The following is a 16,115-nucleotide window of genomic DNA, read 5'->3' as shown; positions in this document are numbered from 1 at the left end:
TGTATGTTTTGTCAATAATTTCAGATTGATGATAAGTTATATCCCGAGAAAACTTAGAAAATAACATGTTCTACATTCTCTTCAAACCCTCATTTCTTTTTAATATGATTTGTGAGTGTAAATCTTACTATAATAGTTGTAATTTCTGTCCGTCCGGCTGTCATTCAATTACGGCCAAACGGCTGGTCCAATGGTCATGAAATTGGCAGGGTTATAGTGGGGACCTCTAAGATGGTTTATAATGGGGTTTCATCCTACTTCTCCCCACTCCCAAGGGGGTGGGGGCGAGAAGAGATTCTCTGAAACAGAGCTGGTTCTGCCCGTGAAACGAGGTTGGTTACGCCCGTAGACTTAATTACGTTACGAATTTTCATACATAATTTCTCTATACATATGTTTGCTAGTACAATTAATCAAGCTAACCTTGGAGTTTACATATTTAGTACTTACTCAGAAGCAGGCTCTGTTGTAATTCTTTTCATATGATTGCACCTCCTTGTCCGAGCCATTGTCAGATTATTTCAGGTTATCCCTAACTGTTGCACACTCACAGGTAATATATATATATATATATATATATATATATATATATATATATATATATATATATATATATATACAGTGGTACCTCAACATACAAAATTAATCAGTTTCGAGGCGGCCTCCGTAACCTGAGCTTTTCTTATCTTGAACCGCATTTTACATGTAAATTGCTTAATTCATTCCAAGCCCTACAAAGACACCCCAGTAAATTTTATAATAAAGCTAAATTGACCAATAAACAATGAAATACAACAATTTGGACCATTCAATACCTAACTTAATACGTACTACTAATATGTACTACCTGTAAATAAAGTGTATTAGTGTACATGGTATACAAGAAATACTGTACGTACACACGTACGTATGTAGTAAAATGTGGAACCTTACCTTTCAAGTGAGGCTATCTCTGAAAGTGGCGACAGAGGAGGACAAACGGCAGAAAATTTGTTATGTAGTACATACACTTAACCTAACGAAACACATTAAAAATGTCAGGAAACATAAACTAAACTTTACGAAACAAATTAACAAAACCGTAACACGTAACTTTACAAAAAAAATTAAAATAAATTTTTTTTTTTTTTGGTCTTGATTTTTACATTTTTTTTTTTTTTTACTTTTTTATACTTTACGTTTTTCACAAAATTTCAATTTCTTCACCACCGAATGGATGCCAGTCCGTTTACGGAATTTATCAAACCACCCCCGAGAAGCCTTGAAGTCTGGGGTTGCCATCAATGTCCCTTATCCTCCGTCGTCTTCAGCCTGGGCAATCAAATCGCCAAAAATATTGCATGCTTTCTGGCAGATTGCAGTCTCGGTTATCGTATCACCAGCGATTTCTTTGTCCTCAATCCATAGAAGAAGCAGCCTCTCCATCTCATTGTGCACGTGGCTCCTCTTGTTGGACAAAATAGTCACGCCCTTAGAAGGTGTAGCTGCTTTGATGGCTTCCTTCTGCTTAAGGATGGACCCTATCATCGACGGGTTTTGGCCGTATTCCTTAGCGATCACACTCAACCGCATGCCAGCTTCATACTTTTTTATTATCTCCATTTTTGTCTGCATAGAAAGTATCCTCTTCTTTCCGTAAGCTTCAGCAACTTTCTTGGGACCCATGACTATACTGTACGTAATTAAGTTATGTAGTATACTAATTAAGTTCTCACGCAACACGATAAAGTAGTACAATGAAATCACTAACACGAATTTACGTTAACAAACAAAATTGTATATGTGAACGAACCAATTCCACATGCGTACGATAACACTGGTGCGAAGCAATGGCTGAAGAAGAACGCCTCTATGTAGAGCATGATGGGAGAGATGCTGACTAATAGGAGAGCAGGATCTTATGGCAGTGACTAGCATCAGGAACCAATGGGAGAGCGGGAGGATGGTGGCGAGTCTACTCAGTTGGTGGTGCGCAAGTTTTAAAATTGTTATCAGTGGTCCGGGCGAATCTCGGGACTTTACAGCAACAACCTTTCGTATCCTGAACTATTTTCGTATGTAGAGCCCAAAAATTCTTCGTATTTGCTTTCGTAACTCGAATTTTTTGTAAATTGAGCCTTTTGTAGTCGAGGTACCACTATATATATATATATATATATATATATATATATATATATATATATATATACTATATATATATCTATATCTTATATATATATATATATATATATAATATATATATATAATAAATATAATATATACTATATATTATATATATTAATATATATAATTAATAATATAATTATATATTAATAATCTATTATATAATAATATATCTATATATATATCTATCTATATATATATATATATATATATATATATATATATATATATATATATATATAATATATATATAGATGATATATATTATATATAATATATAATTAATATATATATTATATACATATATATAATATATATATATATATATATACTACTAAAAAAAAAAAAAATATATATATATATATATATATATAGTAATATATATATGTGTGTGTGTGTGTTTGTGTGTGTGTGTGTGTGTGTGTGTAGGGCTGATGCCTTTGTGTAACAAGGCGCCCTGTGAGGTTATTAAGACCTCCAATAATTTACGCTAAGGTAGGTTGTTATGACTCCCCATCCTCATTGGAGTATCTTGGATTTCGATGAAAATTCTAATTTTATTCAGTATCTTCTTTCTGATGTGAGGTTCTAGTGTTGAACACAGAGTACGAAAATATCTGTATTCTGTAAGTCTACATCGTGAAGATCAGATAAAATTGGACAGGTCTTCCAAGGAAGCTGGCTTAATGAAGTCTGACATACAATCTGGTTTACAAATCATAAAGTGAGCAGACAGTAGCTCGGACATACGAACATACACACAGATGACATACATTACAGTCATGTAGGCTGGTCTGGGTTATAGGTCACTGTGGTTTCCTCAAGCTGGAAGCTTTGTCAATAGTTTACAAAACAATGGATTTGATGACCACAGATGACGACAAACCAGACACTGACTGATGCAACACGTCAGCTTAGCCTACATTATCTTATCTGGTCCGATCACACTCCTGCAAGCAAACTGGTTGACCTCTTGGGTCACTGGTTTTAATTATTTGTAGTTTTAGTTTTTATGTATGGAATAACATTCCATATATTTCATTATGTAACACTTACACACACACACACACACACATATATATATATATATATATATATATATATATATTATATATATATATATATATATATATATAATAAATTACATACATATATGCACCGGATAAGTAGTTTAAGATAATATAATTAAGACACCGTTGTGAATGCGTTTTGTATCCTTTCTTTCTGAGTGAGAGGACGTGATGGGCTGTGAAATTTTTAGAATGTAGAGGTCATCAGTTTAGCTTCTCCTTGGAAACAGTGGCCCGAAGTGACAAGCTTTGGAGCTGACATACCTTCCTCGGGTGGCGCGATGCTGAAAGTCGTTGTTTAAGCAGATCAGACCACGTCCTGTTTCTATGCATGGGCGCTTGATGCAGAGGTGCCTTATGAATCTGGTTTGAGGCTGTTTCTTGGGCGTGAACAATGTGTATTAGTTCGTGCGTGCATGTGAGCTTCTTCCCTACATAATGAGAAAGTAAGTTAGCATAGAAGGGAGATCGCTACAGAGTCGGTGAAGCGCCAAGATGGCTTCTTCAATAGTATTTTTAGTGAAGTGTGTGTTGAATGGGTAAGCATACTTATTCTTTGGCCAAAAGTGTGGCTTGACTGTATTTTGAATTGTTTCAAAGATGCTCTATTTCATTTGACCTTTTTATTTTGCTTTTTAATCTTTTGCTTATCGATATGTTCTCCTGTCTTCTTATAGGCGGATCTGAGACAAAGGGGAGCTGATATGGTGACATATTTAGAAATGGGAACTTAACTGATGTTCCGTGGTGTTACTATGTGGACTGTGCTATGACCTTTCTAGTTTTATGACTAAACTAATGGTGGTTATTGTAGAAGAGAGATGGAGTGGGCTATCTGAGTTCAATCTTTCATTTAATCATTTTGTTAAGAACTTGAATTATTTAGCTAATTCTTTGCTCTTAAATAAATGTATTTTTGTAGTTAAATAAATGTATTTTTGTCTTAGGTAATGTAGAGAGAGATGATGTAGAGAGAGAGAGAGAGAGTGAGAGAGTGAGAGGGGGGGTGTGTTGGAGAGAGAGAAAATGGATGTCATTTCAGTACCTAGCTGCATGGTTCATTGGTACCAACCTTTTAAGATTACCGAGGTTGGAACCTCGTAATAGAAGTGGTGGCAGGCGGTGCAGGGACCGTTATTATGCCTTTTGTGAGATTAATGGCAGCTTGAAGAGGCTGTTTTGAGAGAGACTGGTTGTGAAAATGTGTTAGGATTTCAATTAATAAGTGTCAGTTGATGGGAATTAGTGAACTGTTGATCTGGTACTGAGTAGAGAAATTCAATTAGGGTCAGCATTTTTGCCACCGTGATGCACCTTCATGCGATGTGTCACTCAGTTGATATTTGTAAGTGCGTGTGTTTACTGAAGTGCTTGCTGCTCGGGTGCTAGGTCGTTTATACACGCAGTATGAGTGTATTAGTGTGTTCTTATGTGCGCACGAGTCGGCGATATGGTGTTCTTTCATTGACAGCGTGAGTGTTACATTATTTTTTTTTTGCCCTTTTTTTTTATAAGTGAATTCTTCTGTTAAAACAGGATACATCTCAAGTATAAAAGGCCCATTAAAATACTGGTTTAAATCTAAGGACTATATTTCGGTGAACTGACTCCCACCTTTATCAAATAGTTAATTACAAAAGAATTTAGATTTGCAAAATATGTAGTGGGAGATATAACCGTAGGTGATTCCTGGGGTCACTGCTAAGATGACATTGGTCCTGTCAGTTGTCTTAATCCGCTTCATTGTTGCCTTAAGGAAGAAATTATCTGAATGGTCTGAGTCCCATGCTCCATTGGAAAGGTTGATACTATTATCTTGTTTTATCACTGAAGATTCTACCATCCAACATTTATATTGACAGCTGCTTTTGTATAAAATTTGGGGTGAGTTCCAATCCATGGTATGGTTCATGTTATTTATGATGGAAAATTGCTAAACTATGTTTTTCCATATCTAACTGAGTGCTTATGTTGAGTTAATCTTTCCGAGAGAAATATTCCTGTGAATCCATAGTATGACTTATCACAATCTATACAGCCAGCTGTCTTCGAATCACTCTTTATGAAAATGATTGTTCCGAAACTGAACCAAACTGTCTCCACCCCTCTGTAACTGGCGTAAACAACAGAGATGCCTTCGTTTTTTGTTTTTGTTTTTTAGTCACTTGTCTTCCTTCCTCTACTGAAAATGGTACTTGAGTTTTGTTGGTATTCCTTCATTTTGCTTTATATATTGTAATAATGTAGTTTTTAGATGAGTAATTATTTTTATTTTATTTTATTATTGTAATTTTCAGCTTAAAAATGGGGCTGGTCCCTGAAACATTGCATTGAATAAATGCCAATATAAGACAGATGTCTCCATTTAAACCCTTCTCGCTATGTTTCCTGTCTAGGCTTCCCCTTCGGTTGATATATTATATATATATATATATATATATATATATATATATATATATATATATATATATATATATTATATATGTGTGTGTGTGTGCATGTATATGTATACACACACACACACACACACACACATATATATATATATATATATATATATATATATATATATATATATATATATATATATATATATATTTAGCCAAGGCCACAGGAAAAATAAAAGAAGGAGTACCGAGCGCTTTTGTGTTATTTCAACACATTTTCGAGGTACAATGCTAAACACAGAGAACATCTAACAAAGTAAACATAAAAACTTAAAAATTTGAAAAACAATTATTCAAAGTCCGGTTAAAACCAGTACAGCAGTTACAGAATAGCTCAACAGGTGATTAAACAGAAACAACCATACAAATCTCGTTAACAACAAATGGGTTCAGTTTGTACATACCCTGTCTTACATTCATTAAGTCCCCGTGATATTTAATAAAAGCAGATTCAATAATATTCCTACGAGTTATATTATTACAATATAAAACAACTTTGGCCCCTTCCCAATGAATCATGTGATTGAAATAATTAATGTGTAAAAACAAAGCATTCGACATTTGTCCCGTTCTCACACTATATCTGTGTTGTTTAATTCTGGTGTCCAGTCCCTTCCCAGATTGTCCGATATAAAAATACTTGCAGTTCATGCAAGGAATCCCGTTAATGCAGCCCTGAGAAACTTTGGGAGAATTCCTTGTTAGTATGTTTTTCAGTGTATTTAAAAATTTAAAAACAACACTAATATTAAAATTCTTGCAAAAACCTGGAACCCTCCATAAGAGGTCATTATATGGTAATACGAGCACATTATCATTATTAAAAGCTATTCGTGTAGTTTCTCGTATTACAGAATAAAAAATTTTATGTGCTTTTTGTAAAGCACATTCAATAAAATATTTAGGGTATTTTAATTTTTCCGATATGTTGAAAATATTTTCAAACTTTTCCTGAAGAAATTCCAGGCTGCAGATACACATGGCTTTTAAAAACCTGGAAGAAAAAGTAGTCTTCTTGACTTGATTGCTGTGGTTAGAATAATAGTGAATGCATAAATTTACATTTGTAGGTTTTCTATACGCAGAGTATTTAAAGCCATTTAGAGTACGGTGAGCATTTACATCCAAAAATGAAAGACAACCATCATGTTCTTCTTCACAAGTAAAACTAATGGAAGGTACCAAATTGTTCAGTTTAAAGAGAAATGCATTTACATTTTCGGTTAGAGGCCATATGCAAAAATATCATTTACATATCTAAACTTCAGAACACCATAAGCCAAAATATCAGGTAAAAATCTTGTTTTCAAAAAATTCCATGTATAAATTACTTAAGACAGGTGAAAGTATATATATATATATATATATATATATATATATATATATATATATATATATATATATATATATATAAGTTCAGGATTAAAGCCAGACCAAAGGTAAAATAACTAATTTTAGAAGGAAATTCAGACATTTTTTCAGTTGCTCCCAATTCACCAGCCTCCATTCTCTTTGAATCACTTTTGTCCTTTCCAACTGGCTGCCTTTGAAATTAATCCCTTCAGGAATGCAGCAGGTCCCCATGTTTCATACTGTGGGTGGGGCTTATTTGGAAAGGAGAAAGTGAACGACCTTGAGCAGAGCATGTTGGGAAGAGAGAGCATAAGTGAGATTATAAAACCAAGAAACAACCGACGATCGATCTTGGAACATCCCTAGCGGCCCCTGTGTACTCTCCTCTCCCCCTCACTCTCCATCCCCCTCTTGGGACCCCCATATCTTCCTTTCTGGCCCATAATGCAAACCCCTGATCAGCAATTTGGAAGAAATCAAGACCATGGATGCCCAGGTATCGTAATGGAGTAATTTCAAGTGCAGTCAGTTACTGTTTGTCCTCTTGTCTGTACTTTGGTTTCATTCTTTCCAAGGTTACTTTCCCCCAATTGGGTGAGTATCGCAGTCTTTATTCTTGGTTACCATAACACAGTTCCCCATTGCTACTATTGATGCTGTAAATAATCCCTCTTGTGATGCTAGTACTGATTTTAAATCTAATTATGATATTCCTACCTAGACTAGTGTCTGCTGCATCGGAAGGTAACGTAGTTGTTTCATGCTAAACATCCCCTAGTTAATTAAACAATGCAGTATGCCCTTCTGTATAAGCTCCCAGTCATTCTATGTCCCTGTGAGGGAACTTTGATGTGAAATAATAAGAGAGAATCGTGTTTAACATTCCCCACGTGTTTATCGTCTTAGTACTGATCCTAGAATGCAATCTCTGCAAATGCAAATATCTTGCCTAGTTGTGAGAGGAAATTTGGAACCCCTTAGAAGTGGGAGTGCACACCTGCTGGGGATAACCTTAAATAATCTGACAATGGACAAGAAAGTGCAACCCTATGAAAAGAATAATGGCTGAGGGTGTGCTTCAGAGTAGGTAATAGTTATGTAAACTCTAAGGTTAGCTTAATTAATTATATTTACACACAAATCATATTAGATAGAAAATGATAACCCCATATGGATTTCAAGGGGATGTAAGGGCCCCGTAACACAGGTAATAATCAGCAATGAATTAGATCTTGAAGTAGATGAGCAGGTAACTGGAGATCCAAACATGTGGAGTTTGGGAAACACATAAGGGGGAAGTTTTTTCCTGGAGCACACTAGATGAGAATTCAGAATCCACAGAGGCTCAATTGCAAGCCTGTAATAAGAGCGATTGGGGCTTGAGCAGATTGCCTAAGACACGAGGTTGATGACCAAGGGTGATGTACATAGGGTATCGAGCAACTCGATCTCATAAGGAATACATGTAACTTACATTAATGGTCACGTACAAAGGGAAGAGGTTATGTTACTGATTAATTACAAAGGAAAGAAGTTAATTTACTGATTTTTTACTTAAAAGCATTTACATTACTTCACACTGGTACACTCTTTGGCTGATGGCCTACAACACAATACAATTATAACGCCACACAAATAGAATGCAATACAATTATAACACAATACAGGAATCGCTCGGGAAGATGAAGAGGAAATTAAGTCTGAGACAGAGATGGACCGATTGCTATAATCTTGCAACTTGCACCTTGAGTTCTATCGGAGATGGAGTTCATCTTCCTTAAGGCACCGATGGGGAGTAATATTGACTTATAACAAAGGATGACGTGGGCTAGCAGTAGCCCATCTCTAGGGGAGGTAGCTCAGGAGGAGCATAATAAGAGTCTAAAGCTTGTCTAAAAGTTGTCTAGGGATCTTCATCTCGCATCCACACCTTTTATCACCTCGGAGCAGGTTGTCCAACATCCTGCTAGATGGTGTTGCCTGTCCCTTGGCGCCCTTTTCTGCCATGAGGCTATGCAAACTGGTCTTCAAATATGGCAGATCGTTGTTCTTCCTCAGCCAGTGGCAAGCCCTCAGGCTAACTCTCTCTTGACACCAGTTAATCTGTAAATACAAGGCCACAGCAGTCAAACAGACAAGAAGCGATGAAGGCTTAATTCCTTAAAGGAAGTGGTGTGTGAGACAGAGAGGCAAATACACCTGTATTTTATTATGAATAAAAGTTTGTAATTACTTTATTCCTTCTGGGTCCCGCTACTTTTACTTTACTTTACTTTGAATTGGAGATGGTGTAAAATAAGGTTAAGTATTTCTTATTTAACCAGACCACTGAGCTGGTTAACAGCTCTCCTAGGGCTGGCCCAAAGGATTAGATATTTTTACGTGACAAGGAACTAATTGGTTACCTAGCAACGGGACTTACAGCTTATTGTGGGATCTGCACCACATTACATAGAGAAATGAATCTCTAACCACCAGAAATAAATTCCTCTGATTCCATGCTGGCAGAGCAGGGAATTAAACTTGACCACTGAATCGGTAGGCAAGCACATAAATCACTCGTCCAATGAGGAACTGTAAAATAAGGTACCCATATATATATATATATACAGTAGTGCCTCAGGATACGAAATTAATCCATTCCGAAGCAGCCTTCATAACCTGATTTTTTCGTATCTTGAACTACGTTTTACATGTAAATTGCCTAATTCGTTCCAATCCCTACAAAAACAGCTCAGTTAATTTTATAATAAAGCTAAATTGACCAATAAACAATGAAATACAACAATTTGGATCATTCAATACCTAACATAACCTTTATTGTAGTAAGTTGGACACAGGTTTACCTGGTACACCGTCTTGGGAGACTTCGAAAAATTACATGGTAACAGTGTTTACAGAGGGATATTGGGGGGAGAACTCCTTCTCTGCTAGCAAGAGTTCCACCAATAAGCTCTGGAGTTTGTTTGATGGGCGGAGTTATTAGGTATGGTTGGAGAAAGACACACACAGACACACACATGGAGTAAAAAAAAAAAAAAAGAAATCTGAGCATTTTATATCATTGTAATGAAGATTGTAATATAAGTTTGTTTATTAAGGTTCCATTTAACTTTCGGCCAAGACGTTATCTCACCACCGTGTCTAGTATTATATATCGGTCATATTCATTACACAATACTTAAAACGTATCAATATTTTAAAGTAATATTGGTATTCCTGAAAATCACGAACATCATAACAGGATATTTTAACCTTATCACGTAAGCCAAGTTTACAGCAACGGTTGCAGTGCGTTTCCTACAAATCCTACAATAGGAAGCTATAAAGAGAAGCGCAGCAGCACTTGATTGAACATACCCAAAAACTCAATGAATGTGTTGATAGTCTCCGACACAGCTTCTCTCTCTCTCTCTCTCTCTCTCTCTCTCTCTCTCTCTCTCTCTCTCTCTCTCTCTCAGCTATACTAGCTAACTTAGTGACATGATGCCATCTAGAAAAACCCCTGCGCTCAGTATGCAGTTCTGATATGTAATTAGTGTATTCAGGAGACGATCAGTGACCCAATAATATCGAAGATTGCCACAATACTCATAAGCATAACCAAAGCAAAGAAATTTCTCATCTCTGATACTGTAATGTCATACCACTCTTGTTCCCTTGAGTGTTCGCTTGATATATTACCCCATTTCATAACATGAAATTACCGATTGGATCTCTCTACAGTCAGTTCCATTTTAGAATCATTAAAAACCGAATAAAAAACTTTATTCCTGATATACTTTAATCAAAATCGAAGGTGTGCGGCAAAAAATTATCACCACCAATCCTTTCCCACACAGGATTAGCTGGTTTGACATTTCTGACAAACTCCTAGGCCACTCTTACCTCCCCTCCCCAGCGCAGTTCATACAAATGGAAGATGAGCAGTGCAAACGGCCAGCAAGACCTCTAATAAGGCACTAAGTAGTACAGAAACAATATCGATACAATAAGCTATGAAGGGGCGCAAATTTAAAAACTTAAGAACGTCACATGACGTAAATGTGTGGGAGGACTTCTGCAACACGTCATATGACGTGGTTGACCTTTTAAGAGTTAACTGTTGTTTTTCTAAAGTTATGTATGCACTGATATATTATAGACTATATATTTCGTTGACCTCAGGTGATGGGTGAAGTCATTTGGGCTTTCCTTATAGTGGCTGACATGAAGAGGGTATCATCTACTGAGTTGACAGTACCCTTTTAAAATATCCTACAGAGCATATGACCCCTATACTCAGAAACGACAACGACGGCCAAAAAATATGCCATATTTTTACTCTTGTTCACATAACTTAGGTTTTAACTAAAGCTACATTGAGAATATCAGTAGGATATAAAGCATTACATTTCAAATAATGGAAACTATTTTAATAGACTCCAAGAAGCTAATAAGCGAAAATAAGCGGCGAAGTATCATATCTGTATCGGCCACACCCCAGTGAACAAAGTATACAGGCAAGGCAATTTGCCAATACTGTTACCGACCTCACTGTATGAAAACAGTGCTCGGCGAGTCATTCAGTTCTATAATTCAATGCTGTTAACAAGAAACGGTGATTAGGAAGACACATCAAAAACATGTGGGGCCCGAGTAAGTAGGAAAGTTTACTGCAATACTCTCAATATTGTATGGAGGCATTATGCCATTTTTTTTTACAGATACTTCGAATATTATATCAAGAATATCATGGTTATAATAAAAACTTGTTGTAAATTATGTTTATTAAAACACTTAATCAAATAACTAGTGAGAACAAAATGAGAACATTTTATGTCCTATTATAAGAATTATAACCTTTATATTATACAATCTAATACCTTGACCATCCACCCTCTCTCTCTGAGTCACTGCCCTCAATCTGTCGGGCATCGAATGAACAAGGTTGAAAATTTGCTGCAGTCTCTGTCTACAAATTTCCCACTGAGAGTTGATGTGAGCCATAAGTTGCTGTGTTGTTTTCTCATGTTCCATTTTCCATGTGTTCCCCATCTGGGCCCACACGTGTTCAATCACATTCATATCTGCTCCTTTGCTCGGCCATTCAAGAAGAAGCAGGGTATTCTGTCCAGCAAACCACTTGTGAACAATGCGAGCAGTGTGAATGGGACTCCGGTCGTGCATGAACATAATGGGCCCTGGTGGGAAGGGAAAATTCCTTTCTCGTAACGAACGCAAGAAGGAGGTTTGCAGCAGATCAACATACTTAGCTGCTGTAAATCGTCCCTCGATACGGAACACATCACCCATACCATGCAGACACACCCAGCTTCATACGTTGCAGGTGACATGGCCGGATCGAACTATCTCATCGATGTTACGGGGTACATATCTGAATGAGAGAAAAAAATGGGGGTGTGTAATATAAATTATATATATACCTTTGGAGAATTTAAATTCTCAGTGATGAACGACACTGAAAGAATTCTATTATCTAATTAATTATTTAATTATATTTGAGGAAAAAGAGCAAATGATGCCACTGTCCCTTACCTAATATTTATCTCGGAAATAGCAGTCTTATTTATGTTTACTCCCTTTATATATTTTTACAGTCCACTTCCGTGGAACCAAATCTGAAGATTAATAATTAATATAAAGAACGTGATTACATAATTCCATAATATTCTCAATTTGGTTGGTGGTTATTAAAACTGTAAATCATTCCTGAGCCATCACTGAAATGACATTTAATATATAAACTATAGTAGCTGTCATAAGACGCACAATGACTGTGAGGGGGTGGGCACAAATAAAATGCTCTTATAGGCTTAATTTTACCGAGACAACTCAATCGACTATCTAACTTTGTTCATGGTTGAGGTCGGCAAGGGCCAACCACCCACCGGTGTGGAATTATGGAGGTGCACATGAAATATTACTGTGATGTTGGAATGGCTGTGGGTATCTGTAGTCTAACCCAAATTATAATAGCGAGACGAAATACATTTAAGAAAGAAACTTTCACATTAAATAAGCAAGATTAAATAACTATGAACAATCATTCAGCATAAAAAACTTACGCAAGTCGTTCAAGTTCCCACTCTCTTCCCACCTTCTTATCCACAACTGTACCGTGGTGGGGGACACACCAACATCACGTGCAATGACCCGTATCGAGAAGCCATGGTCACGTAAAGTGACAATTCATCCTCGCAGCGCCACATTTGTGTCCCTTCGATTTATTGTGAGTGGTTATGAAGTCTGACCCATTTGAAAACCTGCTGACGACCTCACCTCCGTTGGGATTCAGACTCTGTTTCGAGTCGAGTAAAACAATACCATGCTTCATATATCATTATATCGTTCCTTGATTGTAGGATTAGCCAATAGGGATCATAATCACCATGGCATGAAATAAAGATATTAGTGTTAAATATAATGTGCTCACGTAATTATTGTTCCTGTTAATAATTACATTGAGAACTGAATACTCGTTGAGCACTGCTTCGTAAAATGAGCTCGGTAAGAGTGTTCGGGAATTCTCTAACCTATTTCTCTGTAACTAAGATTCGTATAAGTACGAGATTTTGCTATAGTGTACTACACCCAGTACCGAAATTCATGAGAGTATCATGAGTCACAAATTATAAAGAATGGACACTTGTCCTGTACGAAGAGGCAAAATGCTTGATTAGCCAGAAATGGATATGAACACAGCAGTCTAAAAAAACTTCGCCTACCCTCTCCCTCCACCCCCACTTCCTCTTCCTTCCCTCACCTCTCCTGCCCCTCCCTTCTCTCTCTCTCTCTCTCTCTCTCTCTCTCTCTCTCTCTCTCTCTCTCTTTTCCATTCTATATGTATTTACAAAAGAGAGAGAGTTTAACCCAACCCTTCTTCTTATAAATGTTGTTGTATTCAGAAAATCTACAGTACTATAATAATATTAGGATAAACACTAAAAACATGCAGGCATTAAAGATAAACAAGAAAATATTTCAAGTGGAGCTTTTCATTAGCCATACACTATCCACGAGCATATCTACTTCGTCCACTCATCGGGGTCGCAACGGGTCCACCTTACCCATAGTCCCCCACCCATTTCAGTTGTAGCACAGCCAGGCTGAGGACATTGGTACAGCAAAAGCTTATCAGTTTGAATCACATTTTAGAATTCCAAAACCTGTAAGACAGCTTAACAACAAGAACTAGATCCCCGACACCAGTCCCCCTGCCCCCCCAAAAAATAAATATGCAAATATTAGTTTAGTCAAGATTAGAGGGTGTTAATGACATATCAAAACTGCATACTTAGTGCAGTGGTATTTCTAGATGACATGTCACTCTAAATTAGCTAATATGAGAGAGAGAGAGAGAGAGAGAGAGGAGCTAAGGTGTTGGACACTTTCAACACGTTCACTGAGTTTTTGGGTATGTTCAATGAAGTGCTGTTGCGCTTCTCTTTATAGCTTCCTATTATATCATTGGTAGGAAACACATTGCAACCGATACTATAAACTTGGCTTACGTGATAAGGTTAAAATATCCTGTTATGATGTTCGTGATTCTCTCCAATACCAATATAACTCTAAAATTTTGATCAATTTCAAGTATTGCGTGATGAATATGACCGATATATAATAACAGACACAATGGTAAGATAACGCCTTAGACGAAAGTTAAATAGAATCTTAATAAACAAACTTATATTAAAAGTGAGACAGTAATCTTAGTTACAATGATATAACCTGCTCAGATTTTTTTTTCTCTTTTACTCTGTGTGTGTGTGTGTCTTTTTCCAACCATACCTATTGACCCTTCCCACTGAAAGAATTCCAGAGCTTATTGGTGGAATTCTTGCTAAGAAAGGAAGAGTCCTCCCCCAGCCCCCTCAGTAAACACTGTCACCATATAATTTTTCGAAGTCCCTCAAGAAGGTGTACCAGGGAAACCTATGTCCAACTGTACCTGTAAAATAAAGTATATTGGTGTACATGGTACAAGAAATACTTTACATACATGTACGTACATATGTAGTAAAATGTGGAACCTTACCTTTCGAGTGAGGCAATCTCCGAAAGTGGTGACAGAGGAGGAGGACAAATGGCAGAAAACATGAACACTTAACTTTACGAAACACATTAAAAATGGCAGAAAACATTAACACTAAACTTTACGAAACACATTAACAAATGGCAGAAAACATTAACACTTCTTGATTATCTCCATCTTTGTTCTCCATAGAAAGCATCCTCTTATTTCCATGAACTTCAGCAACATTCTTGGGACCCATGGCTAATAACGTAAGTAATTAAGTTCACACACAACACAATAAAGTAACTCACAGTACAACAAAAGCGAAATCACTAACACAAATTTACGTTAACAAACGAAATATATGTGAACAAACGAATTCCAGTGTTTACGATAATGCTGCTGCCAAAAAGGGTCAAGGAACGCCTTTACATAGAGGCATGATGCTGACTAATAGGAGAGCAGGATCTTACGGCGGTGACTAGCATCAGGAACCAATGGGAGAGTGGGAGGATGGTGGCGAGTCTACTCAGGTGGCGGTACACGAGTTTTAAAATTGTTCTCACTGGTCCGGGCGAATCTCGGACTTTACCCTTTCGCAGCTGAACTATTTTCGTATACAGAAGCAAAAAAATCTTCGTCTTTGCTTTCGTAACTTGGATTTTTCGTAAGTAGGGACTTTCGTATGTCGAGGTTCCACGTGTATATTATATATATATATATATATATATATATATATATATATATATATATACACATACAGGCTATAGAGTATAGATATGTATACAGGGGAACACGATTTTATGCAAGTATTTTTGGAAAGACAGAAAAAGTATTTTAAGGCTTTCTTTATTGGGGAGGTGAATTTTTTGAATAACCATTTACCTGTTATGATGCTCTCAGGCAAGTAAGAATGCCCATGGGATATGTCATAGTAGCCAGGGATATGGGAGGAAGGGTTGATAAAGTGCATTAAGCAACTGGATTGCTGGTCTTTTAATTATGACTTTTCTTGCAGGTTATTGAAAAATGTAACCTTACAGTCCCGCTGACTAGTAAATC

The sequence above is a fragment of the Macrobrachium nipponense genome, chromosome 2 (genome assembly GCF_015104395.2).
Source record: "Macrobrachium nipponense isolate FS-2020 chromosome 2, ASM1510439v2, whole genome shotgun sequence".
Classification (NCBI taxonomy): Eukaryota; Metazoa; Arthropoda; class Malacostraca; order Decapoda; family Palaemonidae; genus Macrobrachium; species Macrobrachium nipponense.
This window is presented reverse-complemented; position numbering follows the sequence as displayed.